Source organism: Artemia sp. Qi Xiang Cuo, chromosome 16, assembly GCF_049724085.1.
Source record: "Artemia sp. Qi Xiang Cuo chromosome 16, ASM4972408v1, whole genome shotgun sequence".
NCBI lineage: Eukaryota > Metazoa > Arthropoda > Branchiopoda > Anostraca > Artemiidae > Artemia > Artemia sp. Qi Xiang Cuo.
In genome coordinates, this window is record NC_142809.1 from 28,518,828 (window position 1) to 28,527,410 (window position 8,583).

General features: G+C 37.3%; 1 protein-coding gene across 4 annotated transcripts in view; it reads right to left on the reverse strand.

Moving 5' to 3' along the window:
- The window catches only part of LOC148942750 (oxysterol-binding protein-related protein 11-like), a 58,508-nt gene extending 50,727 nt beyond the window's left edge, over window positions 1-7,781 (reverse strand). For 3 of the 4 annotated variants that reach the window (XM_089102115.1, XM_089102114.1, XM_089102112.1), the window contains exon 1: window positions 7,733-7,781. The gene's annotated coding sequence lies outside the window, so the exon portion shown is untranslated. Of the gene's footprint in view, window positions 1-7,350; window positions 7,377-7,732 lie in introns of those variants that run through there. The other variant, XM_089102113.1, reaches the window with a different exon arrangement.
- Between the last annotated feature and the right edge of the window lie 802 nt (window positions 7,782-8,583).

Here is an 8,583-nt window from a genome sequence, read left to right on the forward strand (position 1 = left end):
ATCACTATTGGGGTGTACTTGCGGGGTCACCACTTTTAAAGGCAAAAATGGTGCAAAAAAGGTTGCTATGCCACTTACTCGAAGGGGAGAACCCCTTGTTGGCCCAAATGTTAGTGAGATTCCCATTGTTACCCCAACAGTTCTACAAATATCAGATTTGGTACCTCCCGATTTACTGTACACCATATCCCAGCGTATGACAACGTGATCGAGTGGTCAAATGGCCACTTTCTAAAGCCAACTGTACCCACCTTGGGTTATGGCTAGAAAATCTCTAACTCTCTCCTTGGAGGTAACAACCCTCCCTGTCAATATAATAATGACGGTACCTTGTAACTCTATTCCTACCCTGCCTGGGTTGCAGAAAATAGTACACAGTTTGTAGAAAATACCTTACTTGTATTCTTCCAAAAAGGGTCACAAAAACCACAAAAATATATATGTCCCCGACTGGGGTCAGACCGCAGACTAACACATAATAATAATTTGTACAGCACTGTTTGTATGGGTGGGACCGTCACTTGGCCCAGCCAATCAGCTACCTCCTCATTCAAACCCGATTTTACCTCTTAGATTTATCTTTCAATGACTCCCAACCAGGAAGTAAAAATGAACTTGCTTCACAGCTTACCTATTGCAAAACCACTATCACTTAGTAACGGGAGTTTAACCTGTCTTTTGAAATTATACTATAAGCAAATGTAATTAAAGAAACGAAAATAGGTCATTTATCTGAAAGTAAAAGAAGCAGGGGTGGAACCCCAACACCTCCCCCCGTAAGATAAATGACCGCCCACGCGCTACCGTGGTCCACCCTTACAAACATAAACACTTAACTTCAACTTTACAAAATCCGTTTGCCTTCTCTCTTCCACTGCTTGGCTCTGGAATCTGGATTGGTCGTCCTTGACACGTCCCTACTGTAGGACCACCATGGTCTAAATCGTATAGCCTCCGCACTACATTTTGAAAGTTGAAATTTTCAAGTTTCGTAGGTAATGATTGTGCGCAGCACAATTCAAAACAAAAAAATTTCTCGCTCTCCCGAATTTACATTTGAGAGGAGCAGAAAATCAGTTTCTGGCACATGTGATGATGCCAGCCATCGTGAAAAATTGGCTGTACTAGCCTCTTAATTTCCATCTGTGGAAACAACCCCACATCTCAATCAAAAGTAATTTGCCCCTTGCCAAAATTTCAAATAATCTAATGCCGAAAATACACAGGCCTGCGAAAACGATAAGGGTACTGGAAATGAAGTAAAATTTTTCGCGAACCATGAATCGCCTATTTTCTGGGTTCCCTCCCCTGGGATAATTAATATGCGTTCATGCGTTGAAGATAATTGAAGATGGAGCTTGGATACATCTCCCACTGAATACAATTTGCCGGAAATAATTGTTGATTCCCATGAAGAATAACAGCTACGAATAGGGTTACTGGACAAAGGTTTGGGTGAAGTATGAAGTGACTGAGAGATAGTATCCCCCAAGGACTCCGCAAAATCTCGGTAAAGGGATCACAACTTGTCCACCAGTTGTGCATTGAGGAAAAGGGCTATCTTTTGCAATTTCCCGCAGGAGATCTTCCCCAAGGGATTCCTCCCCCTCATAAAGGATCGACATATCTCTTGAATTGATAATACTAATTTCAGATTCATTTCCAAACTTTTCCAATCCGACTCGACATTCAATATCTCCCAACTTTCCCCCAACCCGTTGTAGGTCATTCATCTCTCCTTTGTAACCATCTTCTTTTATTCCCCATGGGTCTTTGACCTCTTTTTTCCCCTTATTATTTATGTTTTCAAGGCCAAGCCCATCCAACATTTTTTTATTTTTCTCCCTATTATTTATTTTAGCTAGGCACAGCCCACATAATTTTTTATTTTTCGCCACTGAAGGCTGAATCTCCAAATTTTGTCTCTTCTTTGCATTACTCTTTTTGTCTCTACTTTTCTCAATTCTGTCATTCGCGCAAAATAATAAATAATCATGAAATCTGAATTGGACTCCAGTGTCCACCTTCTTTGACTGCATTTCTTCATTGTATCTCCGTTTAATATCTTTTTTCTCTCTTTTAGTCTTCTTTATTCTTACCGCAGAAACAAATATTTTGTCATCAAATGGGAACTGAATTCCAACTTTTGGTTTTTCGTATTGTACTAAAATTTACTGAACTTTGCGAGGAAAAGCGCGGACAATAAAATTCGTCTCCTTTTTCTCTGGTACAATCAGTGTTTCATTTTGGCAAATTTTTTTCGGCGTCTCGCACTCATTAAAAGTGTTCTCAATTTTTCCATTTTCTGCAGATATCTCCAAAGTCTCCTCCTAGTAAAACATCCACTGCTAGCATAGGTACTAACCCTACTTTTATCGTTTTTCTCTGGACCGTACCGTCGTTCCTTGTAATTTCTATTCTTACCCAAGCAGACAGGCATTGGTGCTTATCTCCATAATAACATAATGTTGTAATATTATTTTTATGGTCTATTTCCGTCTTTTTAATTAGGTCCATTCGCATAAAAGTTTGCTCACTCCCTGAGTCAATCACCATTTCGGTCAATTTTCCATTTAATTTTCCTTCTATTTTTTGTGATTTAAAAAACTCATCAATATCTCCTTGATTATGTGCTATATCCCAATTCGATCTTTTATAGGTTACTTTCTTTCCTTTATTTTGGCAATTTTTAGAACAAGTCTCGGAGAAATCAATTTTTACCAGATTATCATCATTTTGACTATCAAGCATTTCTTTCTGATAGGACAGCATAGCCTTCCAATTTGATTTATGGGCCGGTTCACCTTCCCCCCCAGTCAACAACGTATCATGTTTTCCTGTAAAAGTGTTTAATGTCTTGTAATTTTCTTTTTCTCGCGATTGATTCTTGCACAAGTTATTATGGTTATCCGACGGCCTATAGGTACCTTGTGATAAAATGTCCCATTGCGAATTTTCCCAACGAGTTTTCATTGGTCTGTCAATTGTTTTTGCAACTTCCTGGTAATATTTTTTATCAGCCTCCCTACGGGACTGTCTTTCTTCCTCTTTTTCTCTTTCTCTCTTTGTTTCCTATCTTCCTCCTCTTTTTGCTCTCTGGCTTTTCTTTCAGCCTCTTCATTTCGTTCCCTGGCTATTCTATCAGCCTCTTCTTTTTGTTCTCTATCTATCTTCTCTTTCTCTTTTTCTTGTCTATCTTTCTCTCTTTCTCGTCTATCTTTTTCAATTTTGTCCATAAAATTTTTTCCAATTTTCAATTTGTGATGAAGTATTTCATAGGCTTGACTATCTTTTTCAATTTGATCTCTCTCATCCTGTAATTTTTTCATATATTCTCGGTGCTCTCTCTCAAAGGCCTCCATATTAGCATTTCTTTCTATTTTCCTACTTTTTCTATGGGCTTCACTCGCCCTTTTCGGTCTAGAGTTAATCTCATCTCTGTCCGACATAATATCAAAATTCCATCAAAATTGCAATTTATCCTTTCGTGAAAAATTATTTTCTTTTAATTTGTCGATTCTATGTGGGTCCTACGTGGGGGGGTGCAACCTTCCTTGTCTCAAAAATTAATTATTCGCGTGATTTATTGATTATTAGATTTTAATATTTATTATTATCTAACTAAGCACAGCTGAGATAAAAATTTCTCTTTGCGATTTTTTATCTATATACTCTGTAAACACAATAGGCTACTTTTGTAGGCTAAATTAATTGCCTCTTCGAAAGCGCGGACTTTCTTTTATTATCAGATTTACTGATAGGACCTTAACTCGCTGCCACCACTTATTGGGGTGTGTGTGCGGGGTCACCACTTTTAAAGGCAAAAATGGCGCAAAAAAGGTTGCTATGCCACTTACTCGAAGGGGAGAACCCCTTGTCGGCCCAAATGTTAGTGAGATTCCTGCTCTTACCCCAACGGTTCTGCAAATATCGGGTTTGGTACTACCCTATTTACAGTATACCCTGTCCCAGGGTATGATAACGCAATTGAGTGGTCAAATGGCCACTTTCTAAAGCCAAATGTACCCGCCTTGGGTTATGGCTAGAAAATATCTACTCTCTCCTTGGAGGTAACATCCCTCCCTGTCAATATAATAATGACGGTACCTTGTAGCTCTATTACTACCCTGCCTGGGTTGCAGAACATAGTACGCAGTTTGTAGAAAATACTTTTCTTGTTCTTCCAAAAAGGGTCACAAAAACCACAAAAATATATATGTCCCCAACTGGGGTCAGACCGCAGACTAACAAATAATAATAATTTATACAGCACTGTTTGTATGGGTGGACTGTCAATTGGCCCAGCCAATCAGCTACCTCCTCATTCAAACCCAATTTTACCTCTTAGATTTATCTTTCAATGACTCCCAACCAGGAAGTAAAAATAAACTTGCTTCACAGCTTACCTATTGCAAAACCACTATCGCTTAGTAACGGGAATTTAACCTGTCTTTTGAAATTATACTATAAGCAAATGTAATTAAAGAAACAAAAATAGGTCATTTATCTGAAAGGAAAAGAAACAGGGGTGGAACCCCAACAATTACCAACCAGAAAGTCTGGCATTTGGGTACATAGAGATACCAAAATCAGCACTGGTCCACAACTGCTGGAGAAATTTGTGTTTTCATCAATATTTTGGTTGGGCAAGTAATAGAAGACAGCTATTGCAATGATATTATAGGGAAGGGGGAGTACTTCAGGTCTAATACTTAGCCAAGGATTTCATCATACTCAGATAAATTTGGAACAGGAATAATTTTTGGGAAAAGGTTGCATTTAGTAAAAAACATGACACCACCTCTGTTTTTTCCAAGTGGGTGATCCAAAGGTCAAAGCTTAATAAATTCTGAATAATTTGACAAACAAAGAGAACTTTGGTCATGAGACTGTACATCTGTAACAGCTATAATGTCAATTTGATTCACTAATTTTCTCAATGATCACACTGCCTTGTTTATGATGAAATCAATAAGATTAAGCTTTGCCCTACAATTTTGAAGAAAATTGTACAACCTTTATTCAATGCAGTATTACAAAACTCATGAACAGTTAGTGACCTTTTTATGTCAGTGGACCAGTAACTTGATTTGACCCTGAAGTGACAGTTTGTTTTGATTTTGATATGTTAGTAACTCTAGCAATGTTGATGACCAACTGTGTCATCAAAATAATTAGACTCTTTGTTTTATATTTTTGTTTCACTGTTTAATAAAAGAACCTATTTCTATTTGGAATTCTCATAGAAAAGGCAGTGTGGTCATGGAGAAAAATAGAAACGTTGTATATATGGGGATGACAGATGAACTATAGAATCAGCAAAAGTTCATTTGCTATTAGAAGAATAAAATGATAAATTTAGCACCTATAAATTCAGAATTATTTCAATTTTAATTAGAAGAATGTTCAACACAGTATTACAGAATTCAAGAACAGTTTGTGAACTTTCTAAGTCAATGGACCAGTAACCTACTTTGACCAACAATTTTGAAGAAAATTGTACCACCTTTATTCAACACAGTATTACAAAACTCAACAACAGTTAGTGAGTTTTTTAAGTCAGTAGACCAGTAACTTGCTTTGACCCTGAAGTGATAATTCTGTTTAGTATAAATACAGGTTGTTTTAATTTTGATATATTAGTAACTCTACTGATGACAATAACCAACTGTGTGATTGAAATGTTTAGAGTCTTTGTTTTATATTTTTGTTTCACTGTCTAATATAAGGACCTACCCCTATTTGGAATTCTTATTGGTTTTGTCAATTTGATTTAATTCTGATAGCACCTTGACTTCTGTAAGTTGGTCAAAATTATGGCTTTTGGCATTAGTGATTAAAAATTTTGGAAATTTAAAGCAACTGGACTGGATTTTAAATTTGAGCTGTGGAATGGTATGGATAATTTTTGGGGCAGACTATTTATTAATGGATAATTTTTGCCTGTATGAACTCTTAAACCAGAGTCCCATTGGTATGGTACCAATGGGTCAGTTTACTTTGGCAAATAAAGGGTGGAGGCCCAAGCCAGTCAGCAACATCTTGGGTGCATGGAGCAGATAGGGTATGCAAGGGGGTTTGTGACTAGGAGGGATATAAGTAAAAGGGGATTATAGGAGGGTCTGGATGAATGACTGGTCATGAGTAAATTTCTGGATTGAAGGGGTGTTTTGAGGAGAGGATACCTGGGACATGTTGCTTTGTATTGGATAGGGAGGTAGGTAACAAGGGGTATTTAATAAGGGAGGAATAGGATCCATAGTGCTGCCTAAAAAATGGAGCTTTCCAGTGTGGAATCTCTGACTGGTAACAGCTGGGACTGCCCAAAACTATATTAGCACATTTGCAAATATTAGCAGGGAAGTCATTATTATTAGGATGATTCACTTCTATTCTTTCAACACAAATACAGGCATCTGTAATTGAGTTCTCAAGGTCAGGATTGTAGTTAGGTTGAATAGTGGTGAGATTGAGGTCAGGTACACTTTCTGCACTTAAATTTATTTCACTTGTAGTGGCTAATGTTGATTGACTTAATCCTTAACTTCCTTCATTAATATACATTGAGCTTGAGGACAATGCATTTTTTTGATGATGAGAGTCTAAATTATTATTTATATTGTTTGGGATGGGAACATTTGTAGGTTGACTTCTTTTCTGTTAAAAGAGAGCTGGCTGTGTGGAGGGTCAGGAAAAGGAGCAGGACAGTTTATGTCACTTAGGATGCTAAGAATTTTTTTTTTTTTCAACTGGGGTATAAGGCATTTGAGGGAAGCCAGCATGTGGTACAGAAAGACCCACAGAAGAAGTAAGGTTTGCCTTGGATTTAGTAGAGCAATCAAGGCATATCCAGAAGTTGCTCCAATTAATTAAATCTATCCTGGCACTTTTCAGCCCCTGCATGGAACCAATAGTCACATTTAATTGAGTTAGATGTAATTTGTAGTCTTAATTCTGGACAATATTGCTTTTATTTGGCCATTTGGTTAGCCTATACAAAGGTCAACAATCATGGGATGTACAATAGCTTCAAACCTAGAGAGATGTTGAACTCTGATTGCTAACTGAAACTTGTAGGTAATGTATTGTAGGCTCATTAGCCTACTTTATTTGTAGGTGAATAGTATGAAATACTCTATATTTAGCCTACCTTAAGACTAGTATAAAATAATAATTACTATTCTTGAATCAGCCTCAAATGGCAACTTTTTCTCACTTGCCAGTTTTTTTTAAAGAAACCCATTTTTAACCTTTGGTTACCATGAGCTGTTTCCTTCAAGGACTTGAAATGTAATTTATCCCAGGAGCAATTATAAAAGAGCATAAAAAGGCATCAAGTGATGCACTCACATTTGTCCCAGCTAAATCAGCCAGCTATGACAACTCCATATTTACCAAGTGTTTTTGTCAGAATTCATAGCCTACAGGCAAGGTACAAGCAATTTTACAGATACAATCTTTTAAGTCTAGGAATAAGGGAAAGGTAGCTAGATTATACTTTCCTAGGGTATAGCCTATTTTTCCCCCTGAGTTTGTTCCTAATACTCCTTCCCCACCCCTAGTTTGAATAAATCTAAATTTAGCTTAGGTGTGAGGCTCAAACCACCTGTGCTGTAGATATATTAAGTTTCAATTGTATAGCAACAGTCTGTACCTGGTCAGTCAATATCAATAGTCTACCTAGTAACTAGCCTAGGCTATGATTGTTGAGAGAAAATAAAAGTAAAAATACCAAAAACTGCCATATGACTTCATTCTACATGACTAGGTTACTGGTTGAAGATACAGTGTTGCCACTACAAATTTTCAAAACCTGTGAAAAAATGCCAAAAAACCTGTGAAATTTGTCATAAAACCTGTGACCACTTTTAGAGCGTGTTCAGGCATTCTTACATTCTTACTACAGTTTACATTTGTTACTCTCAAGTAGCAGCACTAGAATGCTACTAGCCAAGATACTTAAACCTGGGAAAATCTGCCTCTGGCCCGAAAACACGTCATGGAAAATCGAGAGGCATGCTACCTTGCGGTCATGAAATTGTCATGAGAATGTCAACAGAGCGAAATTTTATATAAATACCGCTACCTATTTTAGTTGGAAAGTAAAGGACCAATCATCGAGACTCATTTTCACTTCGATAATTGCGTTAGTTATGCGAAAAAGATGCGAGTCGTTGATCTTCGGTAGCTATTAAGGATCTTTGGGTGTGACCAGGTCCGAACGGCTGCAGTAACGAAATATCTATTTTGAACTAAGATTACCTATGTGGTCTTAAATTCGGAAGTAAAATTGTTAAATATGTATGTAAGAACGAATGATCCCTTCTGCAAAGTTTTGCGCTTCATGAATTGGCACCTTAAGTTTAGGCGCAAAGAATTTTCATTACAGGCCATGGGCAAACCGGACAGAAATCCTAACTCCCAGGATAGAAATCTATTCGCAATACTAGGCAAGAACTATCAATTTTTTAGTTCGCGCATTTTCTTTCAAATTCTGTAAGTTTCGCCCCAGAGCGAAACTTATAATGTAAGAAGATAGAATGGTAAATTACGCTGCTTAGATAGAGATTCGCAAAAAAATGG